This window comes from Meleagris gallopavo, chromosome 2, assembly GCF_000146605.3.
Source record: "Meleagris gallopavo isolate NT-WF06-2002-E0010 breed Aviagen turkey brand Nicholas breeding stock chromosome 2, Turkey_5.1, whole genome shotgun sequence".
In the NCBI taxonomy this organism is placed as follows: Eukaryota; Metazoa; Chordata; class Aves; order Galliformes; family Phasianidae; genus Meleagris; species Meleagris gallopavo.
In genome coordinates this window covers 76,474,444-76,499,207 of record NC_015012.2, presented here as the reverse complement: position 1 = coordinate 76,499,207, position 24,764 = coordinate 76,474,444, and the positions used below count along the sequence as shown (strand labels likewise).

Below are 24,764 nucleotides of genomic sequence, written 5' to 3'. Positions count from 1 at the left end.
ACAAGCTGCCCAGGGAGGTGGTGGAGTCACCGTCCCTGGAAGTGTCCAAGAACTGTGTGGATGTGGCACTGAAGGACACAATTAGTGGCATGGTGGGGGTGGGCTAATTGTTGGACTAGGTGATCTTCGAGGTCTTTCCCAACTTTAATGATCCTGTGATTCTGAAAAAATGGCTAAATATTTTAATAATAGCAATTATAAAGGTTAAGTTGCCATCTGACCATGACTGGCTATCCTAAAATGAGCTGCCATGTTTTCAGTGCCCTCTCACCTATTAGACTAGAAGTTAGAAAAGGATTGGCAGTCATTGCCCATAACTTATGTAAGTGGTACTGTCACTATTTTGTCATCTAGAAGGATGAAAATGCTTTGTTTTCATTCTGCAGTGTTGCTTATGGAGAGATGCGCTGCAATGCCCGGTTGCTCTGAACAGGTTTCTTTTTCTCTGAACAGAAACATCAGTGCTGTGTTGGAAAAACAAAATTACTATTACGTTGAATTTTATAGCTTTTTCTCTTACAAATACAAGATTACTGAGTCAACATTAAAAATTACAAGTTGCATTGCCAATGGCATGCCTTTTCTGCTCTAATTGTTCTTATCTGCATTAACTTGAAAGGACAAAAGACACTGTTTTGGATGAGCAGCTGTTGTGTTACTTTACTTCAGTGATTTTTATCATTTGAACTGAAGATTTAGGCTGTATCTGTCAACAGGCTGTGACTTTCCGAAGGCTTTGTGCAGTCCTTCTGGTGCTCATAAACTTGGAACTCTATTAGAGTAGGTGAGGTGTAATTACTGTGAATGATTTCTACTCTGGTGTACTGGATATAGTTGCTGTTTACAGTTGCAGTTCAAAGGAGGTTTTGCTCCTATAGATCTCAGGACTATCAGGAAGGATGAGGAGGCAGACCTTGACAAAATCAGTTATACTCAGAAGGCAACCACGCCAGAAGGTGTCAGCCAGCGCTGGAATGCAGGTATGCTAGAATATTTTTTGGGAACTTCTACAGTGTTGGAATTCAGAAGTGTTTTTGTTTATAATCGGAATGGAATACGGGACATGCACAGCTGTGTCAGGTTGGATCAGGCCCTGGGCAACCTGATCTGTCTGTGCGTGTGTGTTCATGGCAGGGGAGTTGGACTAGGTGATCTTTAAAGGTCCCTTCCAACTGTAAGAACTCTATATTTCTATGATCTAAGTCTGATCTATGTATGTATGAGGTGCAACATACTGAACATTAGACAGTGAGAGTTTCAGTTTTCTTTTGAGGTGAATGATTTGACTAATTAAATTACCAATTTTAAGTCATAGAAAACTAGTGTTCTTTTGTGGAGTTTCATACTTGAGTGTTTTGGCTATCAAAAATTCTAATCATTGAATTACTGCGGGGAATTCAATTTATTCTCATTTGTTTGAAGTGTTTGGTATTGGGTTTTTTTTTGTGTTTTCTTTTGGGATGGGGAGGGGTGGAGGGTGGTGTTGATGTATCTGCACTGAGTTTTGTTGTGGCAACAAGTTCTCAGAAAGTACCTCCAGTTATCTTGTAACATCGATGGGTTTACTCTATGATTAATAGAAAGGAAGAGATGAATACTGAAGTTTAAAATATATATAGAATAAGTATAAAATTAATATCTAGTATTAGTAATTGATATTCCCTAGATGAATGGTCAGCTTATGGCATAGTTTTATATGCTTGTATTTTGTGCATATCTCTGGGAAAGCAACATGTTAATTACCTGAAAGATGGGTTTTTATTATTTTTTTCAATACTTTAACACTATTTTGATGATACGGTTTTGCCTTTGATCTTCCTATGATCATGCAGTTGGTTAAATTGACTTTTACACAGTGCTCCAAAAAATAACAGTACCCAGCTGCAGTTGAAGCTGGCTTGCAGATTCAGAATTACTGGCTAGGAAGAGGAGAGAAGGAGTGAGTAGGCTCTCATATACTCTGCAGAAATTGACTGTAAGAGCTCCATTTTCTTAAGAAACAAGACTTGAAATGGAAGATGACACTAGAAAGAATATTCTCCTCTACTGCTTTTTATCAGTTACCTGGCTAATGTCTGATAGACAGTCTCTGAAATTGATGCTGCTCTGTGCCATCTCTGAATGGTAGTTTGCCAAGAAACAAACATGCTTTTGTTTACCAAAGGGAACTTTGAAACATTGATCAGAACATTTGGACTTAATTACTGTGTTGTCAGTCTCAAATAGGGAAAATTCTGTGGGAAATCTTTTGTGGGGAGAAAAGGCCATCTGCAACCTCTCCTTCTTGGGAATTTGTTCTTGACAAGACCCGTCATGCAATTCTTGTTATGTTTACAGCTGTACATATATGTGGTGTGATTAGAAAAGGAGCTCGAATAGATAAATGCTTCAGTGCCATTTATTAATGATGAGTCTGCCAAGAGACTATTCATAAAATTCCTTCTCATCCATACAAGTAATGCAAAATGCAGTAGTTAATGTTATACAGTATTTTATATCATAGTTGATTGTCGAAGATATTTAGATTGAAATCCTAATTATACGCTGTAATCCATTGGTGTTCTATAGTTAGCTGTTGTGTACTGCTGATTGTGGAAAGGAATGACAAATTGTAAAAATAATTTGTCAGTTGTATTTTAAAAATTCAGCTGCTTGGCTTTTATTGCCTTGGTACATGTGAAGAAAAACACATGTACCATTGCTTAGTTTTATAGGAAAACTGGCTTGCAAAGAAATCAATTCTAGTTCTGGAATACTTGTATTATTCAGAGTTTGATTAAAACAGGTTCTGAGGAACCAGCGTGAAGAGAGAGAGTTGATTGTTGTGCTGCTCAGGTGTTTGTATGTTCATTAGGAGATAATGGTTTATTAAAACAAACAACAACAACAACAACAACAACAAAAACCACCTTAATGAAACCAAAGAGTAAATAGAAGGAATTTGAAGAATTTGGGCATTCAGTAGGTCTTCATTAACAGCAATAAAATTAAATAATAATAATACTGTTTTGCTTATTCTGTATCAGTAATTCTAAATGTTCTGGAGGAGGTTTGGTAAGGCAGAAAAAATTTGCTGTTATTTCCTCCCACGCATTTTTTTCTGAGCAAAATTGAGTTTCAGGGAGAGCCCCAGAAAGCTGCTATGTTGATGGGTCTTTTGTCATACTGAACTTTAGGCATTCTTCTAGAAAATTCCTTTTTTTGAAAGATAGTCATACATTTTATAGTTGCATCGATGATCTCAACATCAGAGGCTCACCCTACATGCTCTTGAAATAAACAGTTTGCTACCCTCCTACACAAGGAGACATATTACCAATATCTTGGAAGTACATCTTCTGCCTTTTACCTCAGATTGCTATGTCCTGGTTTTGCTGTTTTAGACACCAACCAAACACTGCACGGGTTTGTGGAAGTTACAGCTGTGAAGTCTACACACTAAAGCAGCATTTGAATGCAGAGTTTGAATGGAAATTTTCAGAAACTTTTCATTATGAGAGTGGTGAGATGCTGGCACAGGCTGCCCAGAGAGGTTGTGGATGCTCCGTCCCTGGAGGTGTTCACAACAAAGTTGGATGGAGCCCTGGGCAACCAGATCTGGAGGTTGGTGGCCCTGCATGTGGCAGAGGGATTGGAACTTTTGATGATATCTTTGAGGTATTTTCCAACCCAAGCCATTCTATGATTCTATGAGCCCACTTCACAAGATAGTGTTGTAGAATAAGACGTTTTCCCACTTTTATGCTTTTCTTGCATATAGTTCTGTAATGTTGTCCTCTGAGCTGGGTAGTTTGGAAAAAGAGGAACAATTACCACATTTCAGTTCCATCTGCAGTCTTCCTGTGTCTTATGAAGGATAACACGATAAAGTCCCAACAGTGATGGTAGCCCTTCTAGACTATATCAGGGGAGCCTCTTTAAGCATGGCAAGCTGCATTTCCAATTTGGGAAACACCTGTTTAAGCATCTTTTTGGGACCACTGAAATCCAGATCACAGCCAACTACATAGCTGCAAGTAGTCATAATTCAACATCTTCACTGATATGAAGGGATGCTGGTTTGCAAGTGGGCTTAGATGAGCGGAGTTGTTCCTGTCCCCTAGGATGGGCACTTGAAACTGAGGGCACTTCAAGGACTTCTGCAATGTAATTTAGAATGAATTGTCATAGTTCTAAAAGCCTCTGATTTCCTTTGTAGTTTTGAGTAGGGCTGATACTACTCATAACCTGCTTTGCAGAGTAGCCTAGCAACAAATGGCAACTTGACGTTATTCCAGATTTCTAATGTACACATGCTACTGTGTTAAAAGTGGCTGAAGTTTAACTTTGAGTTTTACTTCTATTGTTTGAATACTTGAAATACTTGCTGCAGATTTCAAACTTTATAATAAATTCCTGAGGGAATGAACATTGGTCTGAATATCTAAAACTGAGATTGATTTCTATCAAAAATTGAAGGCAGCGATGCTCATAATTTCTCTGTTTGTGCCTAAATGGTGGTGCAGGTTTTTTTTGCCTGTTCAAATGGTGCTGCTGACAGGCTAGTTTGCTTCTTTATTTTTACCTTCTTTATTGCTGATGATGTGGTCAAACAGCCACATTCCTGGAACCATTCCATTTTATTGTGTTGGCTCATGTTCAGAAATATTTAGGATTTTTTTTAATTGTTCACAACTCAGGCCATTTTCTCTGTGTTGGAAGTAATAGAATGTAGGTGCTGGTTATGTATGCCTGAAAACTACAAAACGCTGCTGAAAGGATTTTACAAAAGGAAATCCTAATAGAGCAGAACTGAATGATGAGAGATTATAGAGAAAAGCTGCAGAGACAGTAGTAAACAAACAGGATGGCTGGAAAGAAATACATTGCTTTGTTTGAAATCATACTCTTTTATTATAAATAAGGGGAGAAAGCCTCATTAGCAAACTCACTGGCCTCAACTGAATGATTTTCCTTTACAAAATTTCCTTTGCAGTAGAGGGCAAATGGTGCATGCATTTGTTGAAAGATTAAAATCAAGGTGGTCATTAGTAGGAACCCATGGCGATTCGCTGCAGCAGCTGAGTGCCTGTGTTTGATGCAGGGGCTGAGCTGGGAGCTGAGGGGGTGTTGCTGTCCATCTACTTGCTGGCCAGTTGCTGGCTGGGTGCTCTCAAAAGTCTTTGTGCTGATGGACCCTGGAATGTGGTTCTGCTCACCTCTTGTAGTGCAGCTGACCCGTGGTCCCATGTGAATACTTTACAACATGGTGCATTGCCACTGAATATTTGCAGTACGTACAGAACATCTCTTACAATATTCTCTGCATGTTTGTATGTTCCTTGGTCTAATGTTGCTGTTTCTTTAGGAACAATTTCTATTAGCTGTTGACAAATGTCTCACCTATGTACAATTTGATTGATTCTGCAGCAGGGACCACCCTGGATGTTAATCAGTGCCTTTCAGAGCAAAAACCCAAGTACAGCTCTCATACCCTGCTCTGCTGCAGGTGAGCAAAAAGTGAATTTGATACTCATGCTTAAAACACAGAACTGAAGTGCTATAGCTCTTGCCACCCTTTGCTCACATTGAACCTTCCCTCTTGCCAGCAGCTGATGTTTAGGCAAGATGCACTCCTCATCTGAGGCTTTCCCAGCCACAGGGCTCTGTGGCTAAATTCTGTCTGATCTGTCATGAGTTGGGCAGTGTTTAATTCCCAAGGCGGCAAAAAAATGGTGGGGAGACAAACGCAGTGCATCTTTTGCTCTCTTTTAGGATGAGAGGTGATGGCCTCAGGTTGTGCTGGCAGGGGGGGTGTCAGGTTGGATATTAGGAACAATTTCTTGTGTCTGCAGCTGAGTTTCTGAATTCCCTCTGCAGTCAGACCTCCAATCCATGCAGTCTGTGCAACCCTGCATTGTGTCTCAGCTGAGCATCTTCTGGCTGCGGAATTTAGTGTGACCCAGACATATATATAGGATGGGCAAATACATCACAGAGCAGCTGGGAGGCCTTCGTCTTTAGTCTAGAGTGGCTGCTGGAGGCCAGGAAGGCATTTTGGGTTCCCACAAAGGCACTGAGCCACTGTGCCTGCTGCTGTGCATACAGAATGAACTGCATTGCCCTGTGGGTGACAGTGGGAGTGCAGACACCTGAACTTTGGTGACTTGTGCTGGAGCTGACTCAGTGTGCCACCAGGCACAGAGTTAATCCAATACAGGATACTTTTGCCGGAGGTGTGGAAGCTTTGTGATCTTTCATTTTTAATTCACACATGCCTGCCAGGCAATGTTTTCTACGCATCTGAAACACAGTTGGCTACCTTGGAGATTTTTATTTTCCTCTGAATGTACATAAAAGCCCTTCTGTGTGGGGAATGCAGTTTTTACAGATTGACCATTAGAGCAATGCAGTGATGCAAAACTTGTGAATAACTGTGATTGCTGATCCGAGCTACTCATATTTGAGACCTAACCAACCGACACTTAATTCCACAGATTTTTAGGCTAACATGAGCAGTCCTGGGCTATGGGTTTACTTCAATTTGATTTGGGTTTTGTCCTTATTAGAATCGAGCACAGATGAGGGAGGGATGTGTTTGAGATGGAATGAGCTATCAGCTTCCCCACATATTTTGCTGTCTTTGACAGAAGAACTTTTCAAGGCTATCCATAACCTGGTGCTGAACCTCTAAAGCGGGCATATGGCCATCCCCCACGTGTGCATGCGAAAGTTCCAGTGTATGTCACTAAAAACCCTGTCTCTTTATTTAGATCTTTCTGAAGCAGAGTTTTTTGCAATTGTAGCTGTGGTCTGGATTCATCTCCTTGGAGATTTTTTTTGACAACTGTTGCGATTACTGTCTTTGAGGCATTTTTTTTTTCTGTATATTTTTTGTATAAAGAAACATGCTACTAAAAGATGGACACTTTTGTAATGTTCTTGATCTTATGGGATGATCTTATTAACGTAACTTTTCACAAATTCAAAAGCAAGAATAACCTTGCTTCATTTTATTCCTTTCTAAGCTATTAGAATCTGCTTTGGGGCTATGTGATTTTCCTACGTTGATTGGAGAAATTCAGATTTAAAATCTCTACTTAACCCAGTCTTACATCTCAGCTATTCAATCAGATATTGCAACTATTTAATTTGTTGATAACTGGGAGGGGGAAAAAATCTCAGTTCAGGTTTTAATAAAGGTGCCTTCATGCTGTGGTAAATGACTTATTCTCATTAGTCCAAATTCAATCAGTCATGGGCCAGAGTAAATGTTCTTAGCTTGTCAATACTACAATGGTATCATATACATTTGTAATACAGATTCTCTTCTCTGTTAACAATCTGCTTTTCAGATTTTTCCTTTTTTTTTTTGGCAAAATTTCATGTTTTAACGAGCAGAAGTTTCGAGGCAGGCCTAGCTGCTTTGTTCCTATGGAAACAAAAGGCTGTCTTCAAACAAACTGAGTTGCCGTGGCAACAACAGATGGATACAGAGGTATGCTGAGGTAGTGTGGGGCCATCCTCTTGCATCTGGTGGGAGCCAGTTCTGGATGCTCCAGGAGGGAGAAAAGGGTTCCCCGGGAGCAGATAATGGCACTGAACACTTAAAAGTTCAAACACATCTCCAAGCCCCAGCTTGCATCTCCTTTTGCTTTTAACCATGAAGCACTCTATTCTGTCACATTTTGTCACTTCTCAGTAGATTTACTGAATCTGTTACTGATGAGTGGCTTTGAAGAAGTTAAAAAGGAGTTCTTATTATTTTTAAGTCAGCTTGCAAATATTTCTGATCAAAACACATGTGATGGCAGTTTTAGGATAAGATGCTGGAAAGTAGCCCTGTTGAAAGAGATTTGTGGGTTCTGGTTGACTGCATGTTGAATGTGACCCAGCAGTGTGCCCTGGCAGCCCAAAGGGCCAACCATGTCCTGGGGTGCACCAGGTCCAGCAGTGCCGCCAGGTGAGGGGAAAGATTGTCCTGTTATCTTCTGCACTGTGTGGCCTCACCTCCAGCACTGGGTGCAAATTGGGTGCCACAATGAAGAAGGACATAAAACCATTAGAGAACATCCGAAGGAGAGCTACGAAGATGTGTCTGAGAGTAAGGTGTATGAGAAGCATCAGGTTGTAGATTAGAAAAAGATTCTTCACCAAGATGGTGGTCAAGCAGTGGGCACAGCCCTAAGCTGCCAGAATTCAAGAAGCATCTGGACAATGCTCTCAGACATAGGGTTTGAATGTTGGGTGATTCTGTATGGAGTGAGGAGTTGGAATCAAGCAGCTGGTCATGAGCGGTGTTCCCCACGAGTCGGTGCTGGGGCCAGTCCTCTTCGATATCTTTATTGATGACCTGGATGAGGGCATCGAGTGCATCCTCAGTAAGTTTGCAGATGACCCCAAGTTGGCTGGAAGTGGTGATCTGCCTGGGGGTAGCGAGGCCCTACAGAGGGATCTGGACAGGCTGGATAGCTGGGCTGAAGCCAATGAGATGAGGTTCAACAAGACCAAATACCAGGTCCTGCACTTTGGCCACAACAACCCCAGGCAATGCTACAGGCTTGGGGCAGAGTGACTGGAAGACTGTGTAGAGGAAATGGACTTGGGGGTATTGATTGATGCTCGGTTGAACACGAGCCAGCAGTGTACCCAGGTGGCCAAGAAGGCCAATGGCATCCCAGCTTGTATCAGAAACGGCGTTGCCAGCAGGAACAGGGAAGTGATTGTCTCCCTGTACTCAGCTCTGGTGAGGCTGCACCTTGAGTACTGTGTCCAGTTTTGGGCCCCTCACTGCAAGAAAAATATTGAGGCCCTGGAGCGGGTTCAAAGAAGGGCAACAAAGCTGGTGAGGGGTCTGGAGCACAGGCCTCATGAGGAGCGGCTGAAGGAGCTGGGATTGTTCAGTCTGGAGAAGAGGAGGCTCAGGGGAGACCTTATTGCTCTCTATAACTACCTGAGGGGAGGTTGTAATGAGCTGCGGGTTGGCCTCTTCTCTCGTGTAACTGGTGAATAGGACTAGAGGGAATGGCTTCAAGCTGCACCAGGGGAGATTTAGGCTGGATGTTAGGAAATACTACTTCTCTGAAAGAGTGGTCAGGAATGGGCTGCTCAGGGAGGTGGTGGAGTCACCAGCCCTGGAGGTGTTCAAGGAGCATTTGGACGTTGTGTTGAGGGACATGGTTTAGTGAGTACTATTGGCGATGGGTGGACGGTTGGGCTAGATGATCGTGTAGGTCTTCCAACCTTGGTGATTCTGTGATTCTGTGACCTGATCCTTCTGTCTCCCTTCCAACTTGGGATGATCTGTGATTCTGTGGCAGTCCTGTGTGCATTTGCAGGCATAAAACAAGGTCCTGTTTGAAGTATTTTCTCCTCTTTAATGTAAAAATCCATGTAAAATATATAGAAATGATGTGGGAAAAATGTAATCATAGCACAGAATAGCAAGTAAAAGGGGAATTCTGACTCAGTTGTGGGAACGTGAAGAGAGATGTATATGCCCACCAGGAAGGAAATGTCAGGGAGGGTTGTAGCAGAGCAGCAACAGCATGCTGTGCAACCTGAGTGGGCTGTTAGTCATGCAGGAGGAGCTTTTTGTCATGCATATTTAAAACCAGGTATGTTTGATGAAGCACTATATGATGAAAATGTTCTCTTCGTGAAGTCAGAAGAAATGCCTACCTCTTTCCCTTCTGAAGATGCAAAAGCTGGTAAGTGACTGAGCAGCTCTGGGCTGGCAGAGGAAGGGAGCATCCTGCTTCCCCTTCCCACCTCACTGGCCTCTACTTTTAGCCCTGTTATTCTTGGCCAAGCCTTGAATGGCACAGGCAAACACAAAATTTGGGGTATCAGCTCCAATAAGGATAAAGCAGCACAAAACCACTTTAGAAAGGAATCTGCTTCTGTTGAAGTCATGATAAGTACACCCTGAATGGTGAACTCTGCAAGAAAATGTGGGCAGGAAAAGCAACAACAGTGCTGCTCAGGTGTGTGCTCAGAGGTGCCATAAGGGACGTAGGAGTTACAGCTCTAAATGTGAAGCATTTAGCAGATGAAAGGAAATAAATTATAAACAGGAAGGCTGTAATTTAGGGATTTAGGTGAATTTCAAAATGGGAAATGCCTTTACTATATTGAGTGGTTTATGCTGTAAGTGATCGAAGTCACAGATACTCTTAGACCACTGGGAGGAGAGAGTAAGAACAGTGTATCAAATATAACTGTGCTTTAAATTTTTGCAACAAGACTTTTGAAAAATAGGAACCTTCAAGTAGTTTCCTGAGTGTGGAGGGTGGGAAAGCCAACTCTAAGAAGTACGAGTGGCAGCTGAATGCCACAGTGCCCATTAGATGAGTAATTGCAATTTGTGTCTAATGCAACAGCCATGTCCTATATCTGTTAGGGACTGATACAGAAGTGTATCCAGTGCCTCTGGTAGTTCAGACTGGAGGTTTGATGTAAGGCAGTCTTTCCCTACCCACCAGCCTCAGTCTTTCAGCAAGACAGGGTAAAAACAGACTAGGTTCTATATGGTAGCATGCTTGAGTAACTATTTTCAATCCATTTATAATCCTGTCAAGATTCTGTGCCACTCCTGGGACAAACAAATCTATTAAAGGGACTTCTCTCGCACACTTGCTAAATGGACAGTGTTCTTCTTTGGTTCAGACTATCCTGTGAAATTATTTTCCTGTAGAGAATATCAAAGACGAAAGTCTTGAATAATAGATTTCCTGAGCGGAAGGGCTTCCTGCTTACACTACATATTCTTAAAGCAGAGAAACAAGCTTAATAATTTAATGTCTTCCCTATTTTTCCCCTCACAAACCATACAAAACTTGCCATCAGTGCTCCAGTTTACAAGGTAAGCTACTGCAGGGTCCTCTTTTTGCAGGACACCAGTGCTTCTTTGGAAGCAAGATTATCTCTGAGTTTTAGCTTGGATTGAAATGATTTCTTGTATTTGATACCTCTCTCTAAACACTCTCCTTCGCAGGGTGTTTGATCAGGCAATCACAACTGTGTCCTGCAGAACCACAATGATCAATGAATAAGGAAATGCTGTGTCGGATAACATACCCAACATGCCTAAGCAGTAGGTTTTGGTGAATTATTTTTCAGACTTACTGCTTATACACCACTTTGTTCAGTGAGACTGATTGCTGGTTTAGCTTACCTCATCAGTGCTATTGTCCCTAGATGTATTTCTCCACCCACTCCCTCCAGTTTAAAGACTCTAGCCACCTACTGTACACAGGCATAGCTTAGTGCTCCATGGCACTATGCACTTGTGTGTGTGTCCATCTGTGCCCTGTGCTGCTCTCACCACTCCCTCTGGCCCCTCTCTGTGCCACTGAGTTCTCCTTCCTTCTCTCAAACAGAGTGACTGATGGATGTAATCAGCTAAGATTAATCCCGTTTCTATTTCAGTTGTAAAGTTGGTGTGCCCTCAGTGTTTCCTATTTCTGTTTGTCTAATAAGAAAAATAGCATCTCCCAGCAAACCGTATCTTAAGTAAGAATTAAAAAATTAAGCCAATAATTTATCGCATGTTGAGGACATTATGTCTTCTCTGTGTAAGGAAGAGATTTGCCAATCTCTCTTGATAATGCATTGTAATGAAAATTTAACTTGTTAACTTATCCTGAGTTGTTCCCCTGCATTCTGACAGACAAATAAGAGTAAGAATTGTAATAAAATGTCAGTATGTACCTATGGCTAAAGAAGAGCTTTTCCCAGCACTACTCTAATGCTTTAGAAAATGATTTCTTAAACTTTTGTGACTAATGAAGATCTGATAGGAAAGTTGATGGGTAGAGATCAAATTTTTACGTAGTCTATTTCTGATTATCATTATAACTATTTCAAAGGTCATAATGAAGTAGTCATTATGTAGTAGTAAAGAAGAATTGAGTGCATCTCCTTTCCCTTTTCATTTTCAGAAGTGAAGAGAGCCCACGAATACTGCATGGAACTGGTGCTTTTTCAATTAGAAAAATCTTTTACTGTGAAGGTGTCTTGGGGAACCTTAGGAGAGAATACAGCTGGAACATGCCACGGGTGGTCTGCTCATCACTTAGAATGACACTTGTTTTAAATACTCCTTGCTGGGAATAAAGTCAACAGAAAAATGTTATGCTGGGTGAAACGGGACGCTGACAAGCCTGGAGTATGTCTCAGGTTGGTGAACTCCTACAGAATGAGCACATAATGCAATTTTTGTCTGTATTCTGTGCACAGTTGCACTGCTAGTGACACACGGTCTTCTTGGCACTCCAGGCAACTTCCTTAGTATGAGTGTGTTTGCTTTTATTTCCTCTTCCACTGACGGCTGCTGTGGCAGAGTTTGCAAATAAGTTTTGTTTACTTGAGGGAGTACGAGGGTGAGGTAAGTTCAGAATTTGTATTCTTGTAATCTAAGCTGTGTGCAGTGAAACCTGAAGTCTGAAATTTTAATCAATAAATAATGATTGCATACTTCTTTTTAATGCGGTGGAATCTCTTCTTTGCAAAGCCAGTAATAGCTAGTCTAATTCAAAGCACAGTGACAATAGTTAAGAATTGTGCAGAGGGATATGCACACAACCTGAATGCTAGAAGAGGAGCTGACAGAACTAGATACAGAAAATAAGGATTACATGGGGGTGTCGCTTAGTGTGTGCTTCTTGATAGGTGAGCATGTGCCTCATGAAGGATGAATCCATTATCAGGGCAGGAGTGTCTTTACAGCTACACACTGGAGGTGCTCGATATGCAGCTGTAGAAAGTCCCCTCCTGATTCAGGCTGAACTCTGTGCACACTCAGCTCAATGCACATTGGGATAGGAGAACAGTGCTTACCTTGCTCTGCTGGGGCTGTCCAACCTCACTGTTCTGTGAGGGCACAAATGACACTGCTGCCAGCATGTTACCCTGTCACCCTCAGGACTGATCTCTTACGTGTATCTCAGATGTTAAACCTAGATTTAGAGCTCTGTTTAATGAAGCTGCCCCAGTATCTACATGCTTGCCTTGTCAATCGAGTTACTGCTTCCTCATAAAGTGGAAAATTGCACATTAGGTCCTGGTGCACCTTGCTGGGATGCTAACAGTAAGTCGTCCCTTTGACAGAATAGGACCTTGTCAGTGAACTTCCACCAACATCTTTAGGAATGGGCACCAGGCAAAGATAGTAGGAAGACAGTAGAAAGGAGACAAGTTGGTCTCTTGGGAAAAGGGCCCTCAAAAACAGTCCTTTCCTCAGGCTTTCCCTGAGGCTTCCTGAGATTAGTTCTGTTGGCCCAAAGAAGACTCTAGATGTTGTTGCTCAGCAAAGTTGACAGTTCATTTCATGCTTGAAATGAGTGCTAAATGAGACTTCTCTAGGGCAGCTGTATAACTCATTGCTCAGTATGAAGGAAGATGAGGCTGGCCCACACTTGTTTGATAGTGTTTTTTCAGTGTTTTCAGATCCTGGCCTCACATGGTTTCAGCCTATGTTTCTTGTACCTCAGCAGAAGCTTTGTTCTTGTGCTCTTGGAAAAGCAAATTGAGAATAATTGGCGTAGTTCTATGTCTGCTTGTCATCCATCTCTTTGGAACTAAAAATGGTTCTTCTGACTGTAAGGTTCAGTAAGCACGCTAATTTTGGTAAATTTTTTTAGAGACATATTGTTGTATCTGTATATGTTTGTGCTGACACTGAATGTACTTGCCAGCCTGTCTGACAGATAGTCTGATACAACAAGGATTGCTGCAGTGCACTTGTCTAAGGTTGACATAGGTTCTTCTGTATCAGTCACTTAGAAAAATACTGCCCATTGTCCTATTACTGGTTTAGGGTAATTTCATGTGTTGGACAAAAAATGCTGCATTTCTCCTCCTTCTCCTCCATCTCAACCTTCATTGAAGTCCATGAGTGACAGCATAACAAGGAATAAAGATACTGAGGAAAACATGAACTTGACACAAATGGCAATTTCAGAGTGCTTCAGAGCATTTCTTGAAAAAAGGCCAAGCTCAAAAACCAGAGAAAAGAGCTGAGATAAATGTAAATGCTTTGACCAGTGGGTGTTAGTACACAAGGGTGTTTGAAGACAGGAATATGATACCCTAAGAAGTGTTTTTAAAATAAAATAAAATTGGCTTGTAATTCTGTAATGTGCCTGCATGGATCAAGGGGTGGTATCAGATGCTAGCTTCTTTGCTCCTTCAGTTTCCATAAGACTGAGTTCAGCCTCAAAGGCATAATCTTTTTTGTCATCTGGGCCTGCAAAGGACTGATTTGATGAACGTATAAACATATGTCTTTTACCTCTCCTCTTCTCACTGGGGAAAATCATTTTTGGCATGGCAGAACTTATTCAAATGTCAAGTTTGTTTGAAATCTTCCTTGTTTCTTTTTTAAGACTGGCATTTTTTCTTGTCTAGGTCGGTCTTGAAAACAAATATTAAATATGGGCTGTAATAAAATATTACCTCGTCTGTGAAAATAATCTGTTCTGTGTAATTACTGCAGGTGCTGTCAGAATGGTATAATTTAAGTCCTATTGGTTTTGATTTCTTTTTTCAGTGGAAGAAAAGGAGCTAATCATTATAAGAACTCCCATTATTTAGGAAGTACACTACTCAAAATGAATTCAGCTTTTTGATGACAAGTGATTTCTCTCACCCCAAGGAGCATTTCAGAGTGTCCACACAACCACCTGCATGAACCCCAGGAGGTGAAGGTATGGGACCCTCCTTTCAGCTGTGGTACAGGTAGGTGCAAGGATCTGAGTCCTATTTGCAGTATTTGCAGAAAACAGTCCTTATAGAATGGTTTAGGTTGGAAGGGATCTTAAAGGTTATCTATCATCTTCTAAAACTGAGTCTCTGAGTGAATTGAGATCATAGTAAACTCTGTTCAGCTGGAGAAGAGGCAGTCAGCAGTTTAGAGCCACAGCCCCTGTCTGGTAAGGTGTAGCTGGGGAGAGAGATGGAAGATTTCTTCCTCTGGAATAGAGATAGAGAATGTTCTACTTTACTTTGCCTTTAAACCAGTTTTTCAAAATTTTATTTCATTGCTTCTGCTAAGAAAAAGCTACCTGTTAAAAGTTCTGGAAGTCAAGGTAAGTACTTCGTATGTCCTTTCTGCCTACACTGTTTTTTGTCTCACTTAATTTCATCTGTGTTTCTGCAGGAGACAAGATTCCAAGTGTCTTTACTCTGCAGTGCAGTCACAGCTTCCAGAAAGCTGTCTTATGTTTATTCCCACTACTCTACATGACTGAGTGATTCTGCTACATTTTTCTCTCTCAATAAGATAATGTAGTCTTAACAGATTTGAGCTGTTAAGTAATGTTCTTTGCTTTTGTAGCCTACTGCCACATCTTTATGGCTGGTACCATGCACCTCCCACTGCCTAATAACAGTAGGAGGTATGCAAGAGACTTTATGAAAGACCAGCTTGATATTTGTATTTAAATTGCTATATTCAGCAAGCAGATGAAGAGATAACTGCTGGTTGTTGTTAAAATCAGCAGAAGATCTTTGTGTATGGAGCTAGTAGCTCAAAAGACAAAAAATGTAAAATTTAAGTATCTGGGCTAAACTTGCCTCTTGTGGGGCAGGCAAATAGGATAGGTTACTCTTATGAAAGCAAAAGTTTAACAGAACTGCAGCTTCTTTTTGTTTATGTCTCAGAATCAGAGAATGACCAGGATTGGAACGGACCTCAAGGATCATGAATCTCCAACCCCCCAACTTAAGCCTCAACTTAAGTCTCAACTTAAGAAAAAATTTCCCTCGTACTGGGAGGGGGAAATTGTAAACTCTGCAAAATTTCCTGTTCTATGACAAGTGCTATGATGTCCCTAACTGCACTACTTTTTCCCTTCTGGCAAGGAAGATTGAAAGAATCATAGAATGGCTTGGGTTGGAAGGGACTTCAAGGATCATGAAGCTCCAACCCCCCTGCCACAGGCAGGGCTGCCAACCTCCACATTTAGTACTAGACCAGGCTGCCCAGAGCCCCATCCAACCTGGCTTTGAACACCTCCAGAAACAGTTAAGCATATTGTAGGAAAGAATATTTTCCCACCCCTATGTATATGTTTTTTTTTTTCTCTTTTCAGTAGATGGTATTATTGCCCTTCCACAACAGTTGTTGTTTTGCCTTCAAACAAAGCACCAGTGAATGGAAGGGTATTCTGTCTGTATATGTAACTGGGGCTGATGGAATGGTGAGAGGAATTATTCACCTTCCTTAACTATTTAGATGCCAATTTCAGGTTTCCGCTAAACTCTGCTTACAGTTAAGGGACAAGAGATGGGAAAGGGCTCCTGCAGAGCATGTTAAAACCAATTGCAGAGGCATTTCCTTTAGGCATAAAGCCTCATGTTTCCCTCCACTTTCCCTGGAAAGAAAACCTGGATGAACCATGCAACTGTTTACCTAACCGTAGGATCTAGATGAACTCAATAAAGAATAGAGAAGTATTACTGCTTGCTAAGCTCCTATCAGTTTTTGAGAAACTTAATCTTAGAAAAATATACACTTCAGAAGTTAATTATGCATTTACATTTAATTCAGTGTTTCATTCTCCTCTTTGACCTTTTTTAGGATGAGACAGTAAAACAGAAGTCAGAGGCACCCAGTATGGAGAACAGTGGGCTGGCCAGGACAACATGTGAGATCTTTTGGTAGACTAATGTTAAAAAGCATCCTTCTAGTAGACTCCCCGTAAGGTAACAATCATCTCCCAACGGAAGAAAACTAGGCCAGTTAGACACACATTCACACACTTTTTGTATGCAAGCCTTCCCCTGTCCCAAATACTCTGTCTGCACACTAAGTTGACCAGAAGTCATTTGGCTATGACAATGTAAGATAGCAGCTCCAAAAGTAATGCCTCCTATTTTTATTACTTTGGCCCACAGTGTCAGAGGCAGATGCTTGGGTATGGCAACAAAGCTTGAACTTCCTGCCAGCGTTCTTTTCAATTTTGTTGCTGTGTGACAGATGGCAGCAGAGGGGCATGTGACAGAATAGCACCTGATGTGGAAGTGCATATGAAGCAATGTTGTGAAATTCAGTTCCTCCGTGTGGAAAAAATTGCACCCACCGACATTCATTGATGCTTGTGAACATGGCGCATTTTAGCAACAACGCTGTCATAGCAGCTGTGAAACAGTAGGTCAGCTCTGCTTGTGCAGATGTTTATGAGCATGGCATGCAGGCTCTTGTTCATTGTTGGCAAAAAAATGCAGAACTAATAGTGGTGACTGTTGAAAAATAGTGTTTAGTAGCTGAGAATTTGCTCAATCTAATAGTGTTAGTGTGCTCTTTGTATCTATTGTAATTTCCATGGAAATAAATAAGAGGCAACTTATGTATCAATAGACATGAACTGGTATCTGTAAGGAAGTATGTATACATACCTTAAGTGATTAGCTCATGTACAGTCCGCAGGACAACATTTAGCATGGACTTGAGTCTAACATATCTATCAATAGTAAGACCTAAAAGCAACTCTAGGTATTTGTTTGCAAGTACAGAGACTTTTCACAGTTCTGAAGGCACCTGTAGTCAGCAGGGATACAGCCAGTTACAGAATCCACAGAAATATTCTTGCACTGAGACATAATCTGAACTTATTCTCTTTTTCTTTACCTGCATCTTTTGAGATAATATTTGGGATCAGTGTTTTCAAACCTTGCTTTCAGTGTCATAAAAGAAACAAATGTAGTGGCTGAACTGGCAGCTCTTGGCTGAGAATTCAGTAAGCTATGGTGGTTCCTCAGTATTCCTATCCAGTTTAGCATACTCTAAGGTTTCCAAAATTAATGAATGATATCAGGAAAAATGTATGAAATGAAAGTTATTCATAATCAAAATACTGGACAACAGTCAAGGAAGATGGATAAAAGGTTGTTGAAGCTGGGAAATGCAATGTGTGCTAAGCACTAAATACCCAGAGAGTGAAGAGAGAAATCAAGTCAGAAAATAAATATGTGGTAGGTGGAGCCATAAACAAATTTAAGCAGAGAGATAGTGAAAGCCATAACAAATTTAAAAGAAGATAGAAATGGATGAAATGAAAGTGCCAAGAGGCTGGACGTGAAATACATAGAAATTAATCAATTTAAAATAGCCTTCATGTAAAAATGAAGCCACAGGGGAAAGAATTTATCAATGTATATGGGGGGGAAAAAAAAAAAAGGTCTTTATACTCCCTCATTCAGCATGCTATTTGGGCAAGTTTTCTTCTTCTTCAAAGCATAGAAGAAAATGATCTGTTGCTATGATGTGTATGGTTATTTGAGCCTTATATTAAACTTTCCTCTGCCATGGCAGAGGAGCAGATATGGTACTGAAGAACAGATTTGGTGTCTTGCTCAAGAAATCTGTGGCTGAGCCAGAAACCAAAACTAGATGGCACTTGAGGGCATTCTTTCTCTCTCCTGGCCTCCATATTGGCATTATTGGACTGGCCATGTCAAAGCAGTTAGCACTAGAAGACCAGGGCTTTGAGAGTCACTGCTTACACATCTTCTAGCTGTAGGTGTCCCTGTTTATTTCAGGGAGTTGGACTAGATGACCTCTAAGGATCTCTTTAATTCAAACAATTCTATGATTCTACAATTGTTAGCTTACAGCTGTGGGTGGAATCCAGAGCTAGGCATGTATGCCTGTGCCCACTGTTTTCTGGAGCACTGTGACTTTTATCAATGGCAGATATTTTCTACCACCTTTGAAATGGTGAGACCCAATTCTATAGGAATTGATTGTCTTAACTGGTGAATTTTTTGGTTTGTTTTATTATTTATACATGCTCAGGATTAGTATAGCATCAGATGCTGCAGAGATCATTGTTAGGTGTGAAATTAGTTACCTCTGGGACAGGAAAGTCTTGCAGCTATGTTGGTATGGCTCTGTGTCAGGAATAATGAGCCTTGTAAGAAATGTGGCTAATGAATCAGCTCAGTGCCACTCATACACAGCTTTTGGGGAAATAAACTAGCACTACTTGTAATTACTATCTACTTATAAGGGATACTAGCTGAAATATGCTCACAATAGGCATGACAAACAATGATTGAGGGCTCATAGATCAGGATCAACATTGTTAGCTTCCCTATCCTTTCTAGTTATTTCACTCATTGTTCGTGTACAACCAGAGCTTAACACACAAAGCTTGACTTCAAGAGGAAGCTGCCATTTCAATACAGCCATGTTGATGGTGAAAGTTCAGGTGAGGATTTGACAGGATAGCCAAAGTTTTCATTGTCCAAAAAGATGCTTAAGGGAGTTTGAGGCAACACTTCAGTTGTGGAGAATAAATGTCTGTGACCTCAAACCTAAGGTACCTAATTTTCCTGAAACATCAGGCTTGGCCGGCAGCAAGGGTAGATATATTTGCCAGCATTTGGATGAGAAAGAATGAAAGGATAGTTTGTCTGCCTCCAAAGTCTGCAAGGTGTTGTTGATCATAAGACAGTGCTGGTATCTTTAGCTTTATGTCAAGTTTTTGTACCCTTGTGTCAAGTCTTGTTTCATTAAAAACAAAACAAAGCAACCAAAGAAACAAAGAACAGAATCTCATCAACTTAATTTGGAGTTGCTTAGCTCTCTGTTCTTGGATGTCAGGTTTTTACTCGATGTTGTACTCTACAAGCTCAGAGAACACAGTCAGTTTTCATTATCATTGTAGCAGACTTATTAGAAGATAATTACTTATTCACTGGGAACTCGAATTGTAAGAACAATTTAAGGATTTTTTCTGTTTCATTTTGAGTCCCTCTCATGCAATCCAAAGACTGTTCTTTCTCAAAGATGCATGAAAGGTAGAAGAAGTTAATAATAAGTTCTTGCTGGAGAGAAGCACTTCAACAATAGTTGTGTCTTTCAGGAGGAGACTTCAGGCATATAGTTTCCACCCACTCTGTTCATTAAACCAGCACTGAATTGTTTCGTAGTTGCATCCCCATCAGATTGATGCCTATTTATGACTGTTATGTTCTTTTAAGTACTAAAATCTGATTTTCTTTTCATGAATACAGATAAGGTCTTTTAGTTTTATTATGAGATGTGTAGTATGATTCCATAAATCTTCCTATTATTTATATTATTTGAGCTGTTTGAACTTCAATCCCTTCTCACAAACCAGCTCAGTACAAGAATTAGCCTATCACGGTATCACTGAAGGATTTTTCATGTCTGACAGCTTAAATGTACTTGCATTCTATTTGTAGCTTAGTCTTCTAAACCCCACACTTGGCTCTAGTGTGTTCTCCTGGTCCCGGATGTTGTTTTGCTCCTCCTTGGGAATAGCTGTGAAAATGTTTGTCTGGAATATAGAAGGCTGAATTGGTCTTGAACCTTGTGGCATCTCCTTCTATCCACTCTTTTCCACTCTGTTAAGGTCCAGTTTAGAACAAGTTGCCATTAAGCACCTCAGAAACAGTATTGACTTAGAAACACAGACATGGTGTTTTTATTAGCTCTGGCAAAATCAGCAAACCTAAATGAGCTGAACAGAAGTGGCTTTTCCCTATCAAAGAAAGACCTTGGATGGATACAAAATCTTATTGGACTTACAGATTTCATACTTGCATAGTCTCTGATTTAAAAAAAACAAAAAAACAAAAAAACAAAAAACAACTTTAACTGAAATAAGGCTGCTTGCTGCCTATTGCATAGGAAAGTTTTCAGTTCTTTAGGGCAAACTTTTCTACACTGTGAAATAATATTTGTACAGTTGGATGATCGCAGTGCCAAATCTTCAGAGGAGAAAGGCCTGCAGGTTAGCCAGTTAGGTCCATGACAGGACCTGCCTTTTTCAAAGGAGCAGGAACAAATACTCCCCACTTAGTTAAAGGTCAGAAGTTCTGACTTTCTGCCCTTGTACTGACCAGCAGGATTGTTCATCCCTGTTCTCCATGCTGTCCTCTTGACAAGATTGCTCGGCCTTTGGTGAACTCTGGTTTCCATCACGCAGAAAATAAAACATTGTAGTCCTCTCTCTGGCACAGCAGGCAGCTTAAAAAAACTCTGCTGAACTCAAGAGTCAGATCTGAACCCATCCAAAAATCCAAAGCCTTCAGACTTCAGCATGTACTTTAATATTAAAAGCTGTTTCTGAGAACTATCCTAGTCCAAGCTGAAAGATTATTTCTTTGAAGAAATATGACTCACAAGGATTAGAGGCTAAAACCCCTATCGTTGTGGAAGAATATAAAAAGTTTTACCAAAGAAAACTTCCAGAAGCTGAAGGTGGCTAACAGTCAAAACGTTACATTCAGAACGTGGTGAGCTGTGGTATTGTATCAGATGAGGATTTAAAATATATATATATATTTTTAAACAGTAAAGCTGTTAGAAAGCAATATTTTCATTGGAGGTGAAAAGAGGTATGAGTTCTAAGGTTATGTTTGATATTTTAAATGCCTAAAATAAATGAAAACTGTTAGCAATTTAGGAGTCCCTATCAATCACCTTGAGGCAGGGAGGTAATTTTTCCCCTCAAGAGCTGTTTCTTTCTTTATAGATTCTGATTCACTTTTGCATTTTTTTTTTTTCACGCACCTGCCAGTAGAGTCCAAGATCACAAGTGCACATAAACAGGGATTATTTTGTAATACAGAAAATGGTATTTAAGGGCCTCCCCAGAAATATATTTCCTTCCTAAATGAATGTAATCTTTGCAGTGCCTGCTCGTAGTGTCTGTAGTGGTGATGTTGGCCAATTGCTGTTTTTGTAGAAGTGGTTGCGTGTGAATGCGTATGAATTTTGAGGAAAACAAATTGCCACTGTGCAATCAGTACAGAACAAATACCTGCTTATTGTCATATTGTCAAGATTTTCACAAAGTGCTCCTTTCACTTCCCTCCTGACCCTCAAGGTATTTACTACAATCAGATGAGTCTGGGAAGTGTAGTTCATAACTGTGCTGTATACTGAAAACCACAAACTGAAAAGAACATTGGTTTTGTGGTATATTACTGTATCTGCCTACTTCCTGTCCTGGTTTATCCCTCAGAGATCTACAAGGGATTAACCACTACTTGCTGGTTGGTTTTTTGTTTTTGTTTGTTTGTTTGTTTTTGAGCTACCAACCTTACAGCCTCATCCCTTTCTAATATCAATCCCTACTTCACAGGTATCAGCCACCTTTTTTCCTAAACCATTTAACAGATTAATATCAGTCAAAGTAAAATCCTGCTCAGCTAGTCCTTAACTTTGAGGATATAGCTTCTATTTCAGTCCAGAAGCAGCACTTTGTGCCTGTTCTGATGATATCAGTTTATCTAACAAAATAAATTTTCTCATTCACCTAATGATGCCTCACAAAAAGTATTGTAATGATTTTTTTATGGTGAATTATGTAGTGGTTCAGCTATTTCTGAGGATGCAATTTCTATGGCAGTGAAGAGGTTAGAGTGGATTTTCTATGACCAAACACATTTCTGACAGGGAGTGATACCTGTTGTAGGTTATATGCTCTCCTCTACTAAGGAGGAGTCAACAACAATAGCCAGCAGAAAGAGAAATACTCTAGATTCTAGGCTTCACTGAAACTTCACACCCTGCCTCTAGCAAGGGGTGACTGGGAAATGACAGCTTTTTTAGAGGACCAACAAATGAATGAATGAACATAATCTCTCTCGTGTCTGAGAGAATGAAGAAGCATTTTCATCTCTTGTCTTTGCAGTGATCCATCTGTCTGAGAACTTTCCTGTATATCCTCCAGGGAGAGAATGTACCACACTCAGGCCTGTCTGAACTGTGATCTCAGCTGCAAGAGACAGAACAAGGACTGAACAGGGAACTGGGTGAAATAAAGTCAACCTAAACTGATGGGTTAATTAACACCTGCATGGCATGCCAATATTGATGTGCCAGACAGCCTTTTCCATCAAAGTGCAGAATGTGGATCTGTGAAAGGAGTACAGAGAGCTGCAGAAAAATCTGCGCTCAGAAACCTGATGATACTTCCAGTGGAAAGATTTCCTTCCACCAGCTTTGGCACAGACAGCTTCAGGGACACCTGAATATCAGTGGCGCATTCTGTGAGCCTGAGCTGATGTCTGAAGGCATATCTGAAGTTAGGGTTCCTGCTACCTTTCCTTTTTAGGGAGTTCTGAATCTGAAAGATACAATGGCTTCAGATTCTACTGCAGAACTGGTCCTCTGCACACCACAACAGATTCAGTACAAAGTGAATCACAACAATGTTTATCTGATTCTCAGTTTGTAAAATAAAGCATGAATAACCTGGAAGAGCTATTGCTTAGGGCAGTTAGCCACGCTTGTGACTTTACCAGTTATTGTGGTGTATCAAATACAGAGGGTAAACATGACATTCTGATAAGGCTTTGAACTATATGCTGTAGCTTATAAATTTCAATGCCATGGAGCATTTTTTGGTGCTGTTGCAAATTGATGCAGTGCTGTGCAGGCATCACAGATTATTTTGTTGATGTATAACAGAATCATAAGAACAAACTAGGGTATAATGTTTTTGACTCATGAATAGTTTTGTTGGAATAAAGCTTCTTCATATCAAACACAATATTTAGAAAACAATGCCTAGGATTTCTTGGAATGAAATCTTCTCGTCCATCCCCTCCCTCTTTTACATGGAAGAATAGGAAACTATTGAGGTTTTTTTTTCCTCTGTTTCTTCAAAGAAAAAAAAAAAAAAAGAACTGTGACTGGAACAGGGAAAGATGCTCCAAAAATTTGGGTGAAATATGCCAGATGGAAAGATTTTATGCTGTGACCAATATGCCAAGGAAGAGCAATGTTGTGCTAACAAATTAAAAAGAGGTCTGGATGAGATAATGTAGGCTAGATAGCTTGCCACAGCTAGGCAAAAGACCATGAAGGCAGTACCAGGACTAACCTGGCACAGCATTAAAGCACAGACTGTAAGTATCATGGGCAATTTATTCTTACTTTTCATAATTTGAAATTGACTGAGAGGTAACTGCAATGCTGAAGATGAGGGAGCTGTTCAAGGATTCAGTTATGGATGTTTAATGTCTGTCAAAGAGAGCCGTATGCTTCAACTACTGACAGTAAAAAGAGATGCTGGTTTCTTCCAAGCTTAAGCATCGCTAGAAGAATATTTAAAGGAAGTAGGGTAATTCAAACAACTGTATTTAATTCTTAAAATTCGATTGCAAATTTGGTGCTTAAATATAACTACAAATTACATGTAGTATTTGCATTGTGTTCATGTGAGAAAATTAATCAAATTAAGATGCCAATGATAATTTAGACAGGGTCAGAGCTGGTTCAAATTTTAAGCAGCTAGAGTGGCAAACTGGGCATGACATTACTTGATGGTCTTTTTAGTTATTAAAAGCTAGTTCAGAACATTCAGGTTGCAGAGAGAGCACAGAATGAAGGTCATGCAAAGAAAAAAGGAATGCATGCTAGAAATTTATTATTCTGGATAAATTGTGGAGCTTGAGGTACTTTGAGAGAAAAATGAAAACAATTTTTTGTTGACCTTGAAGCCTTGAATTTGCTACGGTTGGCCATCAACAACATTGGAAAGCTCACTAAGGCAGCCTTTTCACAGATCTCTCTGAGAACTCTGAGAAGTTTTTTGAATGCAGTACAGAAAAAAAAAAAAGAAAATAAAAAGGTAAATATGTTTAAGTTTGTTTCTTTATAACTTGTTTACAAATATAGAAATACATCCAAGCAACATAATACTAATTGTAAGTGATCCTGGCAAGTCCCACTGTTGCTTTTCATTTAAACCACCTGAGAAATGTGAGAACTACAAGGCTCTTCCTCAAGACTGCTTTTT

General features: G+C 40.3%; 1 long non-coding RNA gene across 1 annotated transcript; it reads left to right on the top strand.

Moving 5' to 3' along the window:
• The first annotated feature begins 9,234 nt into the window (after window positions 1-9,234).
• Window positions 9,235-22,810, top strand: LOC116216349. Its single transcript, XR_004158969.1, has 6 exons — window positions 9,235-9,689; window positions 10,976-11,074; window positions 11,922-12,159; window positions 14,531-14,718; window positions 16,562-16,628; window positions 22,653-22,810. It is a non-coding gene; the product is annotated as an uncharacterized LOC116216349 (long non-coding RNA).
• The last annotated feature ends 1,954 nt before the right edge of the window (window positions 22,811-24,764 follow it).